The sequence below is a fragment of the Varanus komodoensis genome, unplaced genomic scaffold (assembly GCF_004798865.1).
Source record: "Varanus komodoensis strain SLA01 unplaced genomic scaffold, ASM479886v1 scaffold25, whole genome shotgun sequence".
In the NCBI taxonomy this organism is placed as follows: domain Eukaryota; kingdom Metazoa; phylum Chordata; class Lepidosauria; order Squamata; family Varanidae; genus Varanus; species Varanus komodoensis.
Window position 1 is genome coordinate 12,014,048 of NW_025335661.1, and position 21,847 is coordinate 12,035,894.

The following is a 21,847-nucleotide window of genomic DNA, read 5'->3' on the forward strand; positions in this document are numbered from 1 at the left end:
AGTGTAGCACTTTTACTGCATCGTCTTTTAAGATTTTGAATAGCTCAGCTCCACTAGCTTTGTTGTTGCTCAGACTTCCTAAGGCCCTTTTGACTTCACATTCCAGGATGTCTGGCTTGAGGTCAGTGACCTCCCCATCATGGTTATCAGGCATGTTAAGCTCTTTCTTGTATAATCTTGCCACCTCTTCTTAATCTCTTCTGCCTCTGGTAGGTCCCTGCCATTTTGGTCCTTTATCTTGCCCATCTTTGCATGAAATGAAACGTTCCCTTCATATCTCCAATTTTCTTGAAGAGATCTCTGGTCCTCCCTATTCTATTGTTTTCTTCTATTTCTTTGCACTGGTCATTTAAGAAGGCATTCTTATCTCTTCTACCTATTCTCTGGAATTCTGCATTCAATTGTTTGTATCTTTTTCTTTCTCCCTTGTCTTTCGCTTCCCTTCTTTCCTCAGACAGCCATTTTGCTTTCTTGCATTTCTTTTTCTTTGGGATGGTTTTAGTTGCTACCTCTTGTACAATGTTGTGAACCTCCATCCATAGTTCTTCAGGCACTCTGTCTATCAGATCTAATTCCTTAAATCTATTTGTCACCTCTACTGCATATTCATCAGGGATATGATTTAGGTCATACCTGAGTGACCTAGTGCTTTTCCCTACTTTCTTCAGTTTAAGCTTAAATTTTGCAACCAGAAGCTCCTGGTCTAGATTTTACTGACTGTATAGAGCTTCTCCATCTTTGGCTGCAGAGCACATAGTCAATCTGATTTCTGTGTTGACCGTCTGGTGATGTCCATGTGTAGAGTTGTCTCTTGGGTTGTTGGAAAAGAGTGTTTGCTATGACCATCATATAGTTATATGTAACTTATATAGTTATATAAGTTATAACTATATGTATAACTCATATAGTTAAATAGTTATATATAACTTATATAGTTTAGGCATAACTAAATTAGGGACAAGCAACTTGTAGCCCTCAAGATATTACTGGGGTGTAGCAACAGTGATTATAATTCACCATTGGCTGTGCTGCTAAGGCTGATGGGAATGACAATGCAGCAACATCTGGAGGAACACAAAGTCCTATCCAAATGGATTCAGGAGCTTCCTGTGTTATTGTTCTATTCCTCTGGGAAGGATTAGCTTCTTGTTTAGCATTTTGGGTGGTGTGTCCTCTAAGCCTTCCGTGACATATGATGGAGGAAGGGAAGGGGTCTCTCCCACCACCTTATGCATTCTTCTGTGACTATGAGTGGTGAGCGGGTTTGAAATGAGCCTTCCAAAGTGGGTTGGCATGCTCTTTCTGAGCTCTACACTCTGAAAATAAGCTCAGCTGCATCCCTGTTCTGCCAGAGGTCTATACTCTAATGCATCCAGCCAACCTTGTAGGCCAATTTGCTTCTATGAGACTAGCCTGTAAAGAAAATGATGCCCATCTGCTGATTTCCTGGCTGTCAATAGGAGCTTTCTTCCCAGTGCAAATAGCAAATGTTGTGGTGATGAGGATTATGATGGGGACAAAGGGTTAAATCTGTGGTTCCCTACATAGTCTTGCTCTTGATCCCTCTATGTCCCACAACTGGTGCTTATTTAAAATAACAGGAAGAACAAGAGTAGTAATTGTGCCTGTGGCATCTTTGGTCTTTGATGGGCTTATAGGAAATGCTTTGGGAAAGGAAGGATTGGGGTAGCTGCATTCACCTTAAACCTCCCTCTGTGAAGAGGGCCATTCTGCACTCATTGCTGCTGCTGCAAGTCTCAAGAAACACGACTGAAGTCAGTTCCCCAACTGGAGTTATAAATCAGAAGTAATTGAGAGCAAAATCTGACACTACAAAGTCAAATTTAAACCCAGTGTAATGCATTTGTGCCTTTATACCTGGCAGCAAATTTGGCCCTATATATTTTATTCCTAATTCTTACCTTAAATCAGAGTTTCAAAGGCTCAGCTGAATAAGATATGCCTCTGTAAAGTATGTTTTAAATTAGGAGCTGGTGAAATACTGTGCTTTTGATTCCAGGATGAAATGTATATCCCCTTGGAAAAGAAAGTGTTTCTATTGGCTGTTCCCCCTCCTTTTCTTACCCCCCCCTTGTCAACCCCCCCCCCCAGATCCAGTGAAAAGATGAGCTGAAACAAAAAACCTCTTTTTCGTTTATCCTCCACATTTTCTTCTGGGCTCAGAGAGGTGGTTTAAAAGGGCAAGCTCTATTAGGCCAAAGTATTTCTTCAGGGTGGGGAAGGAGTTTGGTTGCTTTAGGAGAGAGGAAAAAAAACAAGGCTTCCAACTGGTTTTAATTTTATTTGTAATGTTCATGGGAACCAGCCGCACATGCTTGGCTGAACTCAGGACTTGGATTTTTGGCAGGTTTTTTTATGAGCCCATCTTGGCAGGTTTTCAAGATGTCCAGATTGCTCACATTATATTTGAATAAGCACGACTCACTAGTTTAATCTGAGTAGTCTGGTACACCTCTAATTAGTGCTAGTTAAGACAGAAAATCATAACAGCACAAAATGTTACCACTGGAGTTCAGCTGTAAATCTGCAACATAAAAATCCTTCTTTGTGAACACAGGGGGAGTATATTCATATCAATCTAACAGTAGCAATGAAAAAATATTCTAGCCTCACTAGCATGAAATCTATCCTCATTGTACTTGTGCCTGTCTTAAAAGATTGTAGCTTTGGTGCTGCACAAAATTAAGGTTGTTTTAATCCCACTTGGGTTTATATATAGATTGATAGGTTACAAGTACCCTCTATGTGACAGATGGGTCAGCCTGTCTGCCTATCAATCATCTATCTGATTTTCCTGCATTATTTGATATGAAACCACAGTACATCCACTGAAACCAACATCACAACATCTGGATGTATCTGGAAAACTGTAGGAAAACTTAGCAGAATCTACTGTGGCAATCCTGCAACCTAAACTCTGGTGTGGTGGTGTCCTATTATCGCATCTGGACTTTTCTTGTCAGCATATTGGCTTAGCCTGTGATTAACTATTTCTCTTTTAATGATGTGGCAGAGTCAACAACTATGACAACCTGCAGATGGTTGATGACATGGCTGATTTAGCACTGCAGTGCTAGACTAGAATGAAGCTGGGATGGGGAAGTTTCATTGCTAGGAAGAGGAAGCAAATAATGCAAGGGCTTATGTTACTGATTCTGATTTGGACTGTGACACTTGCTTTGATCCTGCCAGCCTGCTTGGTCTGTCATTTAGACTGACACTGTCAATTGGAGAAATTGGCATTATTTCCTCTTGCTCCCCTGTATCAGTTATGCTGAATCTGTGAACCAAATTCTCTAAAAGTTTTCTGTATGGAAGCACCCACTGCTCTACAGCTAGTATTGCTGATTATGCAAATTAAACCTGCTACCTTGATTATTTGTAAATAGCATCAGGGGTTATGTTATTCAGGTGTTACAAATTTTGCATACTAGTGTTTTATGTGGTTGATGTGCATATTTACTCACATGGAAAGGATGCATAGGATAAAATATTTAACCCCCTTGCAAAAACCACCCTCTGTTTTTCCCTCTGCACAATATTCAGAAAAGGCAGACTATAAAAACATGTAGCCTAATCATTTCTTTTCAAGTTTTATTGGGATTTTTTTCCAATTCTATATCACCCAATAGCCAATGTTCTTTGGAAGGTTCACAAAATTATAAAACTAAGATACAAAATAATAAACATATAAAATATTTACTATACAAAAATGAAAAGCTATTTTTAAAAGCTATGGACAGTTACAATGAATATTTGAACATAGTCAACCAACTGATGTTAAAATCTCCATCTTTTAAGTCCTAGGCTAGGAATAGGTTAAGACTAGAAAAGTCTTAACCTGGTGCCCCAGAAATTACAATGGTGGATCTCATTGACAATGGTGGTTGATGCCTGGTGGATCTCATTGAGGAGAATATTCAACATTCAGGGGGCTACCACTGAGAATGCTATCTAACTTTTTGCCAGTCTTCCAAGCCCCCCTCTAAGGAAGAACTTGCAACAGGGTTGTCTTAACACATGGGCATGATGGGCACTTGCCCGTGGGCCCCATACTAATCTGTGTATGTTAACCCTTCGAAAATTGGAAACCTTCCAAAATTAACATTAGTTGTAGTTGTCGTAAGGGCCCCAGTACACTGCTTTGCCCGGAGCCCATAATGCTGTTAAGACGCCCCTGACTTGGAAGAAAGATCCAGTGAATCTTTCACTGGAATAAGTCCATATGGTTACTTAATACCACATATGAAAGATTTTCATATCAACTTAGGAGTGTGCTCCTGAAATATATGCAAGTCTAACAATGACTGAATAGTAGCGATGCAATAGTTCTGTAGAGCTCTCTCAAATTCTGGGTGAGACTGATTTCATAGCCTTCTTTTTGCCTATAGATGACCAGTCATTATTCAAGTATTCCCATACTATGATACTCTTTCAGACTGCCCATTGGTCTACTATCGGGATATGGATTTTATTAAGGTAGAGTCCAAGCAAAGCATTAAAACTAGCCTTTTGATCTCTCCATGTAGCTCAGTACAGATCTCACAAATGGGCTGTGGAACCTTGTACCTTGTTTCAGGACTTCATGATCAGCCATGCAGTGTGACATTTGGTGCATTTGAAGCCATAAGGACACAGGTTATCCCAAAGTCTGTTTTTTAGCTGAGGGCCCAACAGGGCCTGTGATTAGGCTAGAAATTGCACAGCCTATAAAATTCCACCTTCTCCCATCTTTTCTATTGGGAAAATTTGTCCAGGTGGTAGTCATCAGGTGAGGCAGCATTTATAGGCAGAAATCTGCCAATACAATCTTTTCTAGAGTGGCAATGTTGTCATAAAAATTCAGGTTCTATCTCTCTGGGAGGTTTTAAGGACCATCTGACAGAATGATTCCCCTCCACCCACACATGATTCTTCTGCAAGTTTCTTGATCAGCCACATGAGAGAATAAATGGCTAAGCTTGAAGACATCATGCTACTTCCATTAATATGGCATGCTAAGTCCTCCCTTTGAGGGCTTTCTACAGAGTACCTCATCTGCCAAACTAGGCCTCTTAGTCTTATGTACATACTTGCTGAATAGTTTTGCCATGTTTTAAGACACATGGGTGGGATGGTTATTGGCAGGGACAGAAGAAAAATATTTTAGTAGCAGTGTATCTGAGCCAGGATAAAGTGCCTTTGGACCAGCACAAGAGTCTTGTGTGAACTTGATGAATGCTAGGACAACATTACATTAAAAATAGTAGATTTTAGGGTTTACAGAAGCCAAGATATTTAACTGAGTTTGGTCCTAGGATGAATTTTAACTGTCTTTCATTCTGAAGGTAATGATAAAAAAGAGAACCTTTGATTTAGTGTAGTTGCTTTTCAAGCTTATGAAACCATACGCCTTCAGCTATACCATCATCTCAGGGACCAGATCACTAGGATTATGGCCACATCATGACCAAACAGGATGACAGCATTACTTATTCCACTGAGTTAGAGTCTCTTAAAACCCACTCTTTCTTGTGGGTTTTGTGGAGGACTGAAATTGCAGAGGGGAAAAGTTTTACTTCAGTTTGATTTCTTGGATGATTAGCAGTTTAATTACTGCTATAGAATCCCTGTATATTCAGGATATAAGCTTATATTCAGTGCTGCCCTTTTATGTAGGACCTTTTCCAGGAGGGTCCTTTTCCTTTCCAGCCAGTCAAAGGCTTTGAAGAGTCAAGTGAAATAATCAGTAAGGGTTTTTTTTTAAATTATTTGTAATGAAGTGCATTGAGAAGCCAACTGATGGAATATGCAGTTTGATTTATAGGCATGAAGCCTATAACTTTTTGCATAGGTTATAAAGAAGGAGTTTAATCTAGCAGCTAGAAACACTGTTAGTATAATTTGGAATAATTGATTCCAAAGTGCTGTAGGTTTCTAGGAGTCAGCTTTGTGAATGACCTTTCCTGTTTTGAGGATCAGAACTATCCTAGCAATTCCACCCTGTTACAATGGAGATTCCAGTGAAAGTCCAGTTGGCACTTTAGACTAAGATTCAGACTAAGGTCTTCTACAATACTTTTGGATTAAGATCTTGTAGAATCACATCCAGGATGCTGTTGTATTGAACTACTGGGAACTTGCGGAGTTCCCTCAGTATGGTTTCTTTAGTTCTGTAGCAGGTGAAACACATAACAATGTCAGTATGTCATATGGTTTTGCAGCTGCAAGCAGCTTGAATGTTAGTGCCTGGTGAGCTCTTTCAAAGTCAGTGGCTAAAATTCTGAAGCTGAATAGAATATTGGAGAACCACTCAGTTACAAGGTCCATTACGTTATGTAGCCCTACTGACCCTGGAATTCCAGCAGTCCTTAAATTCAAACATCTGCTGCAATTTCTAAGAACTTCAAGTTTACATTGTATATAGAAGGCAGGTTTTTTCAGGGCACAAATTATAGTTTGCTACTTAATATTTAGGTCAAGTGCACTGCTCACTTTTCTTCAAACGTCTGCCAGTTTCATTGCTGTATCAGTTATTTTCTTCTCCAGTGGTCTGAGGATGGTCAACCACTCCACTGAAATAACGTTATAGTGCTTTTTCAATTAATCTGATACTTCTCACAAAGAAGTCAGAATATTCTGTTTCTTTGAAGTTGATGCCTTGATCTCTGGCTCCACAGTTTGACCATAAGACCAAGTTCACATGATCCTGAAACTCCTTTCTATATGCCCCAGTGTTAAGCCATTACTTTGAATAATCCTCAATGCAAAAAATTGAAGTTATGTATGTATGGCCGTGAGAACTGAACCATAAGGAAGGCTGAGCATTAAAGACTTGACACTTCTGAATTGTGGTGTTGGAAGAGACTCCTGAGAGTCCCTTGGACTACAAAGAGATCAAATCAGTTAATCCTAAAGGAAATCAACCTTGACTGCTCTTTAGAAGGTCAGATGCTGAAGCTGAAGCTGAAATTCTTCGGCTACCTAATGAGAAAGAAGGACTCACTGGAAAAGACCCTGATGCTGGGGATGATTGAAGGCAAAGGAGAAGGGGACAGCAGAGGTTGAGGTGGCTTGATAGGGTCACTGGAGAGGTGGGTGTGGGGTTGGGATGACTCCAGGGGATGGTGGGCAGGAGGGCCTGGAGGAATGTTGTCCATGGGGTCATGAAGCGTAGGACATGACTTTGTGCCTGAATAACCACCAAGTGTTTGATAGTGAAGTAAGAAGCTAACTCCCTAGGCTGGCATCTTCCTCAGAAGATGTTACTACTCCCCAGTATGTGTGTTTTTGTTCTCAGTGAGCAATTGGATAGCATATTGTCTGCATACTTGCCTTTATAACTAGACATGCAAAAATGCTAGAAATTTGATTCTTTAAAAAAATGAAAGCTGAACATTGAGCAACAGATAGTAAAGTCCTTGAAAGGAGCAGTGTTTTGTGTTGCCCCATGGAACACAGAATGATTTGTAATAGTTTTACTTTGCACAACTCTTTTTTTTCAATTTCACCTGAATGAAGACAACTTTTGATGAGAAATGTTGATCAGTCAGTCGAGGAAGAGGCTCCTGTACAACAACTTGCTCCACGGCCCATTAGCCTGTCTTCCACTGCAGTTGAAGCACACCCCAGTAGGAGGGTTTCTCCAAACACCAAACCAAATAACTAGCACCAAAATGATAAATGCATAGCAGGTGTGGATGGAAAGATAAGCTCCAGCTCTCTTGCCTTGGCTTTCATTGCCTGCCAAGTCACTGGGACAGGGATATGCTCATTTCAAGATCAGGCCAAGTTTTCATATGGAACCTCATGTGAGCTTTTTTTTTTTTTTTTAAAAGGTAGGCGTTACAGGTGACTTGGCTGCAGGTAGGATGGTGAGCAAAGGAGTGAAGGGAGAAGACAGGCAGATGGCAGGGAGTGACTTGTATTGCACATATTGATTAGAATTCATTAGCCAAAATTTTTGGTAGTGGTTAAAAATTCTGTAATCCTTGAAATGTTTATTTGTGGTTAAAAACAATCTCAGATGAGAGAAAACACATACCACCCATGAAGTTGTAGCAAAATCATGTCAGCCAGTACATTTACAGGAAAGCCAGTATTAAACCTTAGTTGTTTGGGGATTCTCCTTTAGCAATATCTGCTGGCATTGCCTATTCAGCATCATATGGTACACTAGAGCAACCTGAATTTTGAAATGGGTATCAACAACTAATGTCTAAGTAGCTTTAGAGATATCTGATTCCTAATCTAAGGCAGAACTAATCTACCTTGTTTTTTCATCTGAGAATAAATAAGGAGATGTATCATATTTTATATGCACACATGTCCACACCCACACACTATTTTTAATGTTAGGAGCTGGCCCAAGGCATTTTGTTGTCCCAGGTAGAAGAGCAAAGGATGTTTCTCAAGTCGAAGGGTCTAGCACCCAAGGCCAGCCAAGTTATTTAGGCATTTGAGGCAAAAGACCCTCATCCCTCTCCCTGACAGAAAATGCAGAATAAATCAATTACCTAACACTTGGCTGCTCTTTTGTGACACCTGATAGCAGCAGCTATGGCAGCCCGCTTATTTCACCTAATGATGAGGCTAGCCTTGTTTTGTACGCAGTGTGAATTTTACTGCTGCAATGAGGATGAGTCAGTAGGATCAGCAAAGTGCTAGCAGTCATGGGCAACTTTTCTTTTCCATGAGGCTTAGTCCCTGACCCTGTGCCAGAGCACTGCTGTTCCAGGGCTTCTCCAGCAGCCCCTGCCTGGTAGCCTCAAGGAGCCCTTGTGCCGGTTGGGCAGGGTGACCGGCAAAGGAGGCAGATTGCTTTTGGTTCCCTTGGGCAGCACCTTATGGGCCATTTTGGCTTACTGGCATCACAGAGGCTGGCACAAACCTGAATCAGCCATTTGTGAAACAGAGTTGATTCAGCTGCAGCTGATCCACAAAATCAGGACACCAAATAAGCGAAAGGGAAACCTAACAGGCTAGCTGAAAATGAACATCGTCTCTTCCTTTGTACTCACCAAATGCCTTTGTGTTGTGTGCATATGCAGCCATGGTTTTGATTAGTCTGGCTAGTTTTGATTGAAAGGCGACTTAGGATGAAACACTCAAGATATTTAAAACACCACAGTCTGATTGCTTATGCATTCTGACAGTCAGATTCTCACCTTTCTTTAAATCATCTGAGGGAGAATGGGAAGGTTTCATCTGTCTTCCTTTCCTATTATTTTAGCATATAATACTCAAATATGATTTTGGAATATATCCATTGAAACAATGATCACCCTCCAAAATAAGTGTTGTGAAGGTTTGAGGGACTTTACCCCTCCCCCTCACTCCCAAAAAGTGCCATGGAGTTTCAGATGTTGCATTTATGTCAAGAACAAGAAAGCCTCCAAAGAAGCAATGAAACTGATTCAAATTCACTTCTGATTTGCAGTGCTCCCATCTCGTACTAAGGTTTGACTTATTTCTCGCCTGCAAGAACCCCAGCCCCCCCCCCCACCCCCATTCCTTCTGAAAGCATTTCAGGCTTGCTATTCAGAGATTGACTGGATCATGTTTTGAAGGGCATCCGTTCCTGACTGCAGCCGAGGATGGGGCCCATGGAGTCTGCTGGAAAGATCCACCTAGAATTGCTTGAATTAAGTCCTTGCACCTGGATATAATTGTCGTGCTGCTGTGCTGGGGTTTTCTTAAGCTACTGGTAAAACAAATTAGCTCATTTTAACTGGCATCCAGTAGGGAAGCACACAACTCTCCTCATAGAATGTTTTTCAAATAATTATTTTTCTATTGCAGCTTTAGCTCATGAATATTTTCCTAAGGCTGAGTGAGATTTTATTTTAAAAGGCAAAGCAGATGTGGATAAATAAAAAAAAATCCTATTCTGAGCACTGACATTAGCACTGCTTACAATTGGGATATAATATTTGTGTAGCAATAATTGTATTTTTTCCCTCTTTCCCTATCCCAAAATAAAAGCCAGATCAAATACAGGGTGTCATGTCACACTTAAACAGACATGGGGAGGGGAGCTGTAGACCTTGCAACATATGGTTTAAAAGATCAGTGTTCCTATCACTAATGTGTAACATGTGAATGTGTAGAAATACAAGATCAATTTTTATTTATTTATGATTCAAAATTCCATACAGAAGTCATCCACAAAACCTTGCACAGTTCTTGTACAGTCCAGCAACGTTTGCACTCTTGACTAGAATCAGAAATAATGATGAAACTTAATATTTTAGATCTTATAAAGGATATTCTGGAATCATTCTGTGAATGGTACAACATTTTAGAGATAACAGCCAGTGTGATGTTGTGGTCAGAGTGTTGGATTCTAGCCCCTACTTGGCCATGAAGCTCATTAGGTGACTTCAGGGCAATCACACACTCTCAGCCCAAGCTACCCCACAAAATTGTCATTATGTGGTTAAAAAGAGGCAGTGAAAGCTGCCTTGGGTTCCTCACAAAAAGAAAAAAGGTGGCATTTGTATGCACTAGAGGAAGAGGAGGAGGAGGAAGAACCACCACCATTAAGATCTAAATGCTAATTGAAGTCACAATTGTAGGTGGTGAGACTAATGCATTTAAAAAACAACTTGCAAGTACATCTATGGGTTCTAAGAGTGACCACTGTGGTTTGGGGAGAAACTGTGTTGCCCGTGGACATCTACTACTTGCACATGTGATAGCATCCCACAGTAGCTTTCAGTCCATGCTCTTCTCCAGTTCAAGTGGTCTCATTAGAGAGGCCCATCATGGATCCACTTTCTACATGCCAGAATCTTCATTGTATGCAAAGTATCTGGTTTCTCAGAGGAGTTACTTTGTCGCATGGCCTCCATGTCCAACTGAGATACAAACACACCTGGTTGCATACAGTAATGTGGTTGTACTTTTTCTGGGGCTGTACCATTAGTAAGTGTCCTAATAGCACCACCATTGCACATAAAAGATCAGAGGCAGTGCAAAAGAATTCTCAGTATATAAATCTCTTTCAGGTATAAAAGAACACTGGTTGTGGAATGAGATTCTCAGAGAAGTGCACCTTCTGTCTATTCTTTATTCTTTTTGGTGCCAGGTGAAAACTTCTGTTGTTTTCTCAGTATTTTAACAGCTATTTTTAAAATTTACTTTTTAAATTGTATTTTATCATGTGCTGCTGCTGTACCTCTTTGCCAATTCAGTTGCAAGTGCTATGGTTTGATTGGGCTATGGTTATTGGGCAGTATAAAAATGAAACAAACAAACAAACAAATTGGAAACTGTTGCCTGCAAGTACAAATAATTTCATTTCTGAGACTTCAGTCACTGTTAAAATGTCAGTATTTTTCCAGCTGGGCTCCAAAAACCACTTTAATACTGATTTCCAGAGGTGTAACCATGTTACTCAGCTGCAGCAAAACCAACAGAGTGTCTTGTTGCACCTTTTAGAATAATTAATTTATTATGGCATAAACTTTTCTAAAGTATTTTCTGAAGTGGGCTTTAATTCATGACTTATATGCCAATATAAACTGGTTTATTCTCTAAGATGCCACAGACCACTTTTAAGCTTTAATACGAACATTCTTTCAGTCTGCATTCTTGTTAGAAAAGGAGTTTGATGTGTGGCTAAAATAGTCAGGTGTTGTTATCCAATGTTAGTCCTGTGTAAAATGAATAAATTAAAATGAATTGTGACTAATTTCTCATTCATTTCAATGGGTCTACTCTAAAGACTGATGTTGGATGCTATTAATTTGCAGTTGACTTGTTTCCTTAACAGAGTCACAGTTTAATTTGAAGATGGACTCCTGGATTGCTTGCCACTTTTTTCCCCACATGCCTGCCTGAATTAAATAAGACTTTTATGTTGGTTCACATCAGATGTAAAGGAAAGGTGAGTGACAGGAGCAGGATAGAGAAGGCATGACCACATGTTCATTCACAGATGAACATGTGATAAGCAAACACATGTGACCTCCAGCTTGAAACCTAGTAATCCCAGGTATGGGATGTGCTTCCAAACAAGTGATCCCCTACTATGGTATGTGAAGTGGCACATACCATACACTGTTCCCTTTTGGACTTCAAAATTAGTTGCTGCTAAAATGCTGATGGACCCTGAAATGAAAACTGTGTAGAGCAGTAACGTGGCAGTTCTGGGGAACTGCAAAGTATGAGCAAAATTTTGAAGTGTCCTGGTAGAGTCTAGTATGAGGTTGATGTATGAAGTCCAGCTCTATTCAATATGCTTGGAGGCAAAAACCCTTCCTGAAGAAGGATTTATCTTGGAGGACAAAACTCGGGACATTCTTTTGGGTGAGACTTAGTGCAGTATCCAACTCTCCCAATTTGCCAGGGCAAATGATGCTGCATTACAGAGATTATGTGAATGGGGGCAATCCAACTAAAGCAGTCTTTGAAGAAATGCTGTTACTTAAGTGGTTGCACAAATATAAGGCACAGACACTCTCACCACTAAAAATTTGACAGAGCACTACTTGAACTCATGGAACAATGCTGTAGGATAGTGCCCTGTTTGATGAGGTGACCAAGGATACTTTTAATCTTTATTAAAAACAAAACAAAACTAGGAAAAAGTCATGTTACCACATTGGGCAATAGCTTGGTCCTTCAACAAAGAATACACTGTGAATCATAGCATTGTCCCCAAGATAATTCCTAGAGGAAAAAACGGCTATTTCCCATGTCATGCAATGGTGGCAAGGTTTTCCTCCCATTCACACACAATTAAAAGGAAGAATTTGGGTGAGAAGGTGCTGTTGACCAACTTAGCAATTGCTAAGTACACCTCCCGAAAGTGGTATGACTTTCACTGTACCCCACAACAGTCACCAACATTTTCCTCTGAAACCCCCAAACTCCACAGTGATGAAAGAGGGCAGGATTCCACTCAGTCCTGGTAAATTACTATATATCACTGATTATTTGGTTAATGGAATATCTGATGAATATCGTAGCTGAGTTGTAACTGTGCATGGAAAGTACTAATGTAATGATTTTTATTTAGAATGTAGCACTACTGATTTGTCCTTTCTTTTGCCCCAGTGAATTGTGATCAAGAATAGTTATTCTAGTAAAACCAGTCTGGAATCAAATACGAATAGCACATCCAAAATTAAACTCTGAAGCTGCTGTCACTGTTTTAATGCATTCCAAATTTTGGAACATGGTTTAACACAAATCTCTCATGGCTTTAGGCTGCAATCTGATTTGCATGCCTAAATGGCAAATCTCAGCAAATCTGTGTGTACTGTAAACTCTGTGACTTTATCCCCCACGTAAAGTCAACCACTCTGTCTGTCTGTCTGTCTGTCTGTCTGTCTGTCTGTCTGTGTAACAATGCAAAGGATTTGGCAGGGGTTACCATTAGACATCTTTGTTTTGAATCTCTGTTCTCAATACAGAGTACCTAACATGCAATTTCTGAAATTCTATACAAAAAGAGGTGCTGATTCCTTCCAAAGGGACATAGTTACACTCTTAAGAACATAAGCTCAGCTTTGCTAGATTAGATAAAGGTACATCTTGTTCTGTGTTCTGTTTCTGACACTGGTTAGCCAAATGCTTTGACTCTCAAAAGCACACCATGAGCGTGATGTTATTTGTCTTCAGCACTTGGCAGTCAGAAGCACACTGCCTGCACACATGAAAAATCCATGTAGCTGTCCTACAGAGTAACACTGAGTCTTTCTCTGGGTGATGACCCCTGTGGCATCAGCCACACAGAGAAGGCTCAGAGAAACCCTGCAGATTGCAGAAGCAGAAGAAAATGCTCAGACACAATTTCCTAAAAGTGGATGGGGACCAAAATAGACCATTAAGGACTGAGCATGCTCATTGGCCATAGAACACTGCTGATTCTTGGAATGGGAGAATGGAAACCCAGGGTTGGGCAGTATTAAAGAGTGGAATAATCTGAAAACTGGCTCAGGTCCTGATCTGAATGCTACACTTTGGAACATTTTATTACAGGTTCCATTTGTTTTTACCAATAACTAAAGAAATATCCTCCAGGAATGCTTTCTTAAAGCACTCCAAGCCAGTGTTCCTCAACATTTCTTGTGCTCATGAATTCTAGGAATGCACTATGCATTTTCTTTTTCTATCCTCAGTCCTGGGAACTCTTCCTACCAATTTTACAGGAGTAGGGATGATGTGGGCACTCAACAGTGAGGGGAAGGTTTTCTTAACATGTTCACAGGTGGCACATGAGAGGTCACTTCCATACGTCCTGGGGCAAGACCGAAAACAGGTCTAGGGTAAGCCCAGATCAATACTTTGGCATCTCTCATCAAAAGCTGCATTTCCCTGCTTGCTTTTGTTTAAATCAAAATAAAATCTAGCGTAATCTAGATAGGAAAGTCAATCTGATACAACTAAAGGCATTTTTACCAAAACTGCAGATATTTTATACTCCCTTTTCTGTTCCTGAACCTATGTAAAGGTATTTCAGTGAAAATCGTCAGATGCATGTAAGCTATTAAATGATGACCATTTCATGGTCCAAATTTTATTACTATGCCCAAACAATTCCCTGAATCGGGCAGTATGATAATTGCTCTGTGAGTCCATAAATGTTGACTTAGATGTTTCATTTCACTCACATCTTGAGATTGTATTATAAATGGCTAACTACATGATTGGTTGCGTGAAGGTATGAATGTACCAATGTTTCCAGGTATTAGAGTTGGAGCTGGCTTGGTTCTCTGAAAATAAAAGGTACATTTGCATTTATAATGCCACATATGGTATTTTGATTAGTTTCTTGGTTATCCTCATTCTCATTCTATTTAATGGTATGTGCAAAAGGCTGAATGCACCACAAAGTTATGGTTGTTTCTGCAGTACAGTTACTGTGAACATCTCTTCTAGGGGAACCTTGTAAGCCATCCTGGGATGTTGACATAAAGGACCACATATAAATGTTTTAGATAGATAGATAGACAGACAGACAGACAGACAGACAGACGATAGGTCATGAGCATAATTTTTCAGTTACAAACCTGTGCTTTTAGCTCTGTCTCTGTTTCATCACGTTAATTATTTGAGAAAACAGTTATATATGTTAGGCCCCACAAATGCATGGAAGGATGGAATATGCTTAAGATTGGGGGCCTCTTCAAGATCCCATACCAGACTGAGAAATTTGGGTAAGCATAAAAGCTATTGATAACAACTGATCTTGGACCCTCAATTCCATGCAATTTAGTTGGTTTTACATTAAAACCAGTATTAACATCACTCTATTTATTTTAGGGGTTCAAATTTGTCAGTTTGCTTTGGATTTCAACATGCTCTGTGAAGTTAAAACTTCTCCTTCTGTGCTTTCAAATACTTGAATTTCTGAAAAAGAGCCAGCATTGGCGCTGACTTATGTCTCACTGCATGCCTGGGTCTCATGTCTGAAGCATCGGGTTCTGCATAGCAGAAGTAAATGGAAATGGACCAAAACAGCCCTACATGATTACAATCCTTGGCCAGTATTTATGAAGGGCCAGCTTCCAGTGGGAAATTAATCTGAAAAGCATAGTAAAAAGCCATGTACGCTGGGAGAATTCCATGAGTGTTTCCCTCTCTTTAATGCCTATTAATGGAGATAATAAAAAGGAAGCTAATGATACCTCCTTATTTTTCATCATATTATTTAATAGATTGTATTCTGTGCCATTATTGAGCACACAAGAAAAAATGTGAAGCATTCCCCTGGAAGTGCAATAAATAAAAACTGTCAGTGGCTTTTTAAAAAAGGAAATATTTTGCTTTTCTGAATATCTGGTTATAATAATATAAGAGCACAATTCTATAACTGTCTGGCCAACCCTGGGAAAAGGAGGAATTCCTGCTACAACCTTGGAAAAATGCTTCTGTGGTTGTAGCGGGAACTCCACCTTCAGTTTTTTCAATGCCTGCTGAGACCCAGAATGTAGAATACCACCTCCTGGTGAGGCATAGTGGGTGGGGGGTTCCAGGGATGGTGAAAGGGAGGGGGAGGCACCATCAGCTTCTGCCAAATCCAGGTGGTGCCTCAGCAACTTCTCCTTGCAAGAGGGGGAAATGTACATGGTTGAAAGCCTTGCGCCCATGCTTTTCCTACATGTGTTCGGATGCCCCTTAACCTTTACTTGGTAATTTCACTCTTACTTTTGGTAATTTTTCGTTCTCCTTATTTTCTAGGCCTGGACTTATTTAAATCCCATAGCGTTGGCCTGAATAAACTAAAAACAATTGAAAATGTATTAGGAAAAACAAAAGAATGTAACATGGGAATATATATATATTGCAGAGGATGACATTATATTCAGGCAGGGATCTGTGGTCAGTTGATTTTTTTCCAGCCAAGCAGACTCATCAGCAAGCATATATTTATATCCACAATACAAAAAAGAGGAAGAGAATAAGGGGCAGAAAGAGATCTTGGAAAAGGTACTATGTTACCTGGAACATAAGCTGCAACCCTGCAAAGCCCTAGTATTGGATCTACACATTGGTCCAAAAGGCCTCCCATTTAAGAAATTTTATTTATTTGAAAAGGAGTTCTGTTGATGTATTCCATTTCGGAAACAAGTTTTTCCACCCATTTGCAGGGATTATTTCAGAAACTGCGGGTTTCTGTTGCCATGATGATCCAATCTTCTAAAATGAGCAGAAGTGGATTGGCCATATAGGGTACTGCTGATGCTTCAGCTAGAATAGAACCAAATCATTCTAAACCTAAGTCAGTTGGTTTTATTAGCAGCACCTTTTGGACCAGCATATTTGCTCAATGGAGAAATGGATTTAGTCACTGCTCAATGGCACTTGGTAGATTTCTCAGTGAGCTCTGCCACAAAGCAAAGGTTTACATTCAGAAACCATTCTCTCTGAGCTTTTCAGCACATTTTGCATATCCAATACAGGATCTTGGCACTCAAAGCAAACAAATGTAACTATGCACCAGAGATACAAGTGAAAATGCATACGTTAAATCCCGAATGGGAATAGGCAAGTGGCATATATACATAGTGTTGCTTAGCAACAAACATTATAGATTTATTTATTTATTTTGGGCCGCAGGAACTGTGACTTCAGTTAGAGATGTCTGGCTGCATCACCTGTAAGTGCCCCAGAGTTTCTGTGCGTCTTCTCTTATTTTGCTCATAGTCAAAGATGGAAGTCTAAGTACCTGGTCACATAAGGTTGCAAGTGTAATACATATTCTTTGTAAAAGCTAGCGGTCAGCTGTTTTGCACTGACGTCTTACTTTTAAGGATGCTAATAACAGTGCCTGTTCTAGGATGAAATAAGAAAAATAGCATACATTGGCGAGTTCATTATTTCCCCTGTACCTGCCCTTCATCATCATGTATAACCTAGTAGAATGCCTCTTCACATGCCTGTTTCTTAAGGTTACCTGTTGAATCATTTTTTAAAGTGTTGCCTCATTCTGAATCTTAGAAGACAGCAACAAGAGAGGATTCCTTGGCAGGCCCCTGACTCTGGAAAGGGAAGTTGGGCTGGTCACCACACTGCTACCTTTTTTTTGGAAAATATTTTTCTGTTCTCCAAGGCTTTTAAAATTATGGTGTGTGTGTGTGTAGGTAAGGTGGTGGTGAGGGTGTTTTTAATGTTAAAGACAAATAATTTTAGCTCCTGAAGTAAGAGTTTAACTCTTGCACTGGTGGTGGTGGTAAGTTTTGCACCTTTCTTTTATTATCTATGTAAAGATGTTTGTTAACTTGCTTGTTGCTACAATAGTTCTTTTATTGTGAATTTATTGTATTTATTTTGATTTTTTATTTCACTATGGCTAGACAAACCTATGTTATTGCTGTTTTAATCAATCAAATACATAATTTATCTAGGGCTTGTAGAATACTGAATGATCACATACATAATCTCACTAACCTTCACAGCAATCCCATAATATAGCTCAGAATTATTGTCCCCGTATCTCTGATTCTCTCCCTCTCTTTCTCACTCTGGGATGGTATATTAGGTCTGAGGGTACTTAAAGGCCATTCAATGAGGTCATGGCTGAGATGAGGTTTGAACTGAGGCCTTCTTGTCACATTCTCTTAGCCACTGTAGTATATCAGTTCTTATTAGATACAGATATAGATAAATATTGAGTGCTTAATTTATTAAGCACCAAGTAAAATAGACATTGTTCAATACATTTTAAATATACATACAACTGAAGTGGCAAAGTACACATGCAATTATTTTTTAATATGGTATTTTTCTGGAAGTATCCCCTTGGCAAGGGAACTCTAAGGTGAAAAGGAAATAATTTATTATGCCAGACTTGTAAAGTAGTCCACAAAAGATGCTAGCCCACACAAACAAAATTACTAGATTGTTGGGGGGCTGACAAAGGAAGGATGGAGAGCTCTGTTTCTACTCCTGCACTCCACTGCATTTTTATAGAGAATAATGCTCTCAAAGGCTACTAGTCATCATGATAACTCTGCCTTATGTCCAGTGTGGAAGGAAGTATGTCTCTTTTACCATGTCCTGGGAAAGCTGAGTAGGATAATACTACTGTGTTCATATCTTGCTTGTACTTTCCCACTTCCCTCCCCTTCCCTAATTTCAGTTCTTTCTACACCAGCCAATGACCAGTTCACAAAAATTCCAAGCCAAAATACAACATAATAAAAATATTGAAACTTTACAAAATACCAAAAAAATTGAAAAATCAAGGCAGCTAAACATATATAAATTCTGGGAGACTTCCATGTCTGGTTATAACTGCATTTCCTGATATCATAAATACTTCTAGTATCTTAGCAAGATTAGGTATGCAGGAAAAAAATATTCGGTTTGCATTTGAATACAAATTTACCAAATCTTCCACTTCTGAACTATTCCATAAATGAAGCACAGTTAGCCTTCAAAACAGACATGTCTCTGAATTTTTCAGTCAAGTCCTGCAATCAAAAAACATTCAAAAATGTGTACTTAAGGCAACATAAATTAATAAAAGTGCTTGCAGACATGTGCATATTAAAGGGAACACACATACATAAATGCATGTATTGGGAGACATGTGCAAAAAAATGCTTATGAGTTTTCATGCATGCTTCTTAAAAATAAAACTTCAAAGATCAAGAAAAACCAAACTTAAGGTTGGATAAATACTCAAAGTTTGAGACCAACCAAATGTAAAAGTGGGAAATGATGAACTGAAACAAATGGATAACTCCATTTCATCTCTGGGCAGGACCTTATCAATGTACAGAATTTCAAATAAAAGTTTTGATAATATTAAATTTTATGGAGTCACAATAGGTTTGGAGAATTTTTGGATCTATGCTGTTTTAAAATAGTTCTTGATTTCTGTATATATTTAAACAATTGTTTCACATCATTAATGTGTTTCTTTTGTTTTGCAGGGAGATACCTGAACCCAATAACAGAAAGAGCATTTATTTCAGCCAGCCTGCCTAAAGAAGCAGCGGAAGAACATCTCTGTTTTGTTCTTTCAGTGTTGGAAGGAAAATAAATTAATGACTAATGACTAATCCAGCCAAGGAGTCCAGAAGCCCTAGAGATCTAAGGATTATGAACTCCCTATGCAAAAAGGGAGACAACTGTCCCCTTCCTGTTCTCCCCACTCCACATTTTCTATTGACAATTGTTTTGGCTGTCTAGATGGGGCACTTTGGGAGGGGAGGGAAAGAGATCAGAGTGCCATCAAGGTACCTCATATTTTGGCCACTTCGACCTTCTCCTCTCCATGCTCGTTAAACCGCTCTCTTCCCTCTGGGCTGTGCTCCTGACCTTGGGGAGCAGGTGGTACAGTTCTTTCTGTGAAGGGGAGGGGAAGAGAGTGGTCCTTTGATCTCTGAGGTCAGAGGGATAACACTAGCCTTGGAGTTGGGAATCTGAATGATGCAATCCTCCACTCCACCCCCCCCAACAACAACTGGGGCAATAAATCATTTTGAGGGAACAGAATGCTTCCCCGCATGTAGCTCTTCACAAACTGAATGTATATTTAGGTTGTGAATGCATTTAGGTTGTGAAGAACAAGATGACCGAAGCAGACAGGAAGATCTGGAGGTCTAGGGTAATAGCAATCATAGGCCCTGTGCATCAGTACTTCAAAGGTATGGTTGGCTGGATCATGGGCAGGGTCTTTTCCAATGTGGTGCACAGACTGTAGCTCCCTTCCCCAGAAGGTTCATTTGGTCCCAACTTTGCACCTGGCAAAGACCATTTCTTACACACAACATACCACTTCAGCGGGAGTTAAGCTATCCTCCTCAAACTTCATTTCTGTGGTTTTGATGGGGTTGATGTTTCTGTTTTTAATTTTTCTCCTATTTTGTGATGTGCAGGAACCTCGCTGAGGTTTCAGGTTTGCTGTTTTGTTTTTACTGATTCCTTATTACATTACTGACTTCTTAATATCACATTTTTGTATGCTGCTTTAATAGTCATTTGGGAGCAAAAAAGAAGCCTATGAAATGTTAACACAAATAAAATGCTTTAAAATTTTTGCACTGAAATATAAAACACTGACTCTGGGTGCTTGTTTTAAATCAGGTAAATTTTGTCCCTTTTCTGAGCATTTCATATACATTTTCTGTAAAATCCTGTTGGAATAGAATTACAAAGCAATTAAGCAGCTAAAGACAAATATTAATACTGCTGACCCTCTCATAGTATGGTCTAATACCGCCTTTCAAAATATCTTTGGGGCTTTGGTGGGGTACCAAGGGGAGGTACTACTACAGTTTTTCACAAGCACTCCAAATTTCTCCCTGTACACACTTGAGATTGATGTCCAACCTTAGTGTGCAACCTTACCAGCTCTTCACTGAGAACTAGCCACACTGAACCCAAGACTTACTTCTGAAAGGACACACATAGATTGCATATATAGAGCATCTTATCAGGGCTTAGTATGCTGAGTGGAAATGAGGTATGCAAGTGGTTCCCAAAGCATTTTTATGGACCATTTGAAAATTGCCAGATTCTTTGCAAGCCAGTTAATTCTGTTTTGTTTTATTAACTAAGCACATTGGTAACCCCTGTCATATACCCGGAATGCCTCCCTTCTTTGGTCTTGCTGCCACTGGAGCCCTGACAGCAGACCAGCAAGGGCAGTGGAGGTTTCTGCACCCACAGTGAGGCAGCTTGCAAAGTCAGATTTCCCTCTTTTCCTATGGACCGCAGAGAGAGGAATTTGTCATATCCTAGGGTCCTGGAATACAACCCCATGAGCTATAGGGCTGCAGCTGTAGGCTATTAATTTATCACCAGGAAGGATGAATATTGAATAAAAAGAGAGCAGGAAAAGAAAACAAACACCATATGCACCTGATAGTAGAAACAATTAATTCTGGATGATAGAAGTTTGTGAAAAGAGAAAACTGGAGAGCTTAGTTTTCCTAAACAAGTAGCAGGGAAAAGACATGAGAATGAGTTGTTTTCATTCATTGCTTGTTTAGATGGCTGGAAGCTAAACCTGCCCATCTTTCCTTAATCCCACAACTGAGGAAGATAGGCATGCTGCTGATGCAAGAAAGCACTCATGCTCACTGTCAGTTATCATCTTCAAGTGTGAGATTTAGAAGCATGACATGGTTGTGTCTACACAGTCCTGGGGTTCAGATGCAATTATGGCCTCAGCCGCTGTTGCTCTCAGCCTATGAAGAGAAGTGTTTGAGGCAAAAGTCTGCTGTTCTGTGTTTCACCGTGTTTTTTTGGATGGTTATCTCAATTCTTGCTAGTCTGTTCAATCGCTTTTCTTTCACAGCTCTTCAACTCTTGTACAACATTTTTTTCGTCAAATTCATTCAGATAACCTCAGGAAAAGCATGAATAGCAGGCTGAGATAGTC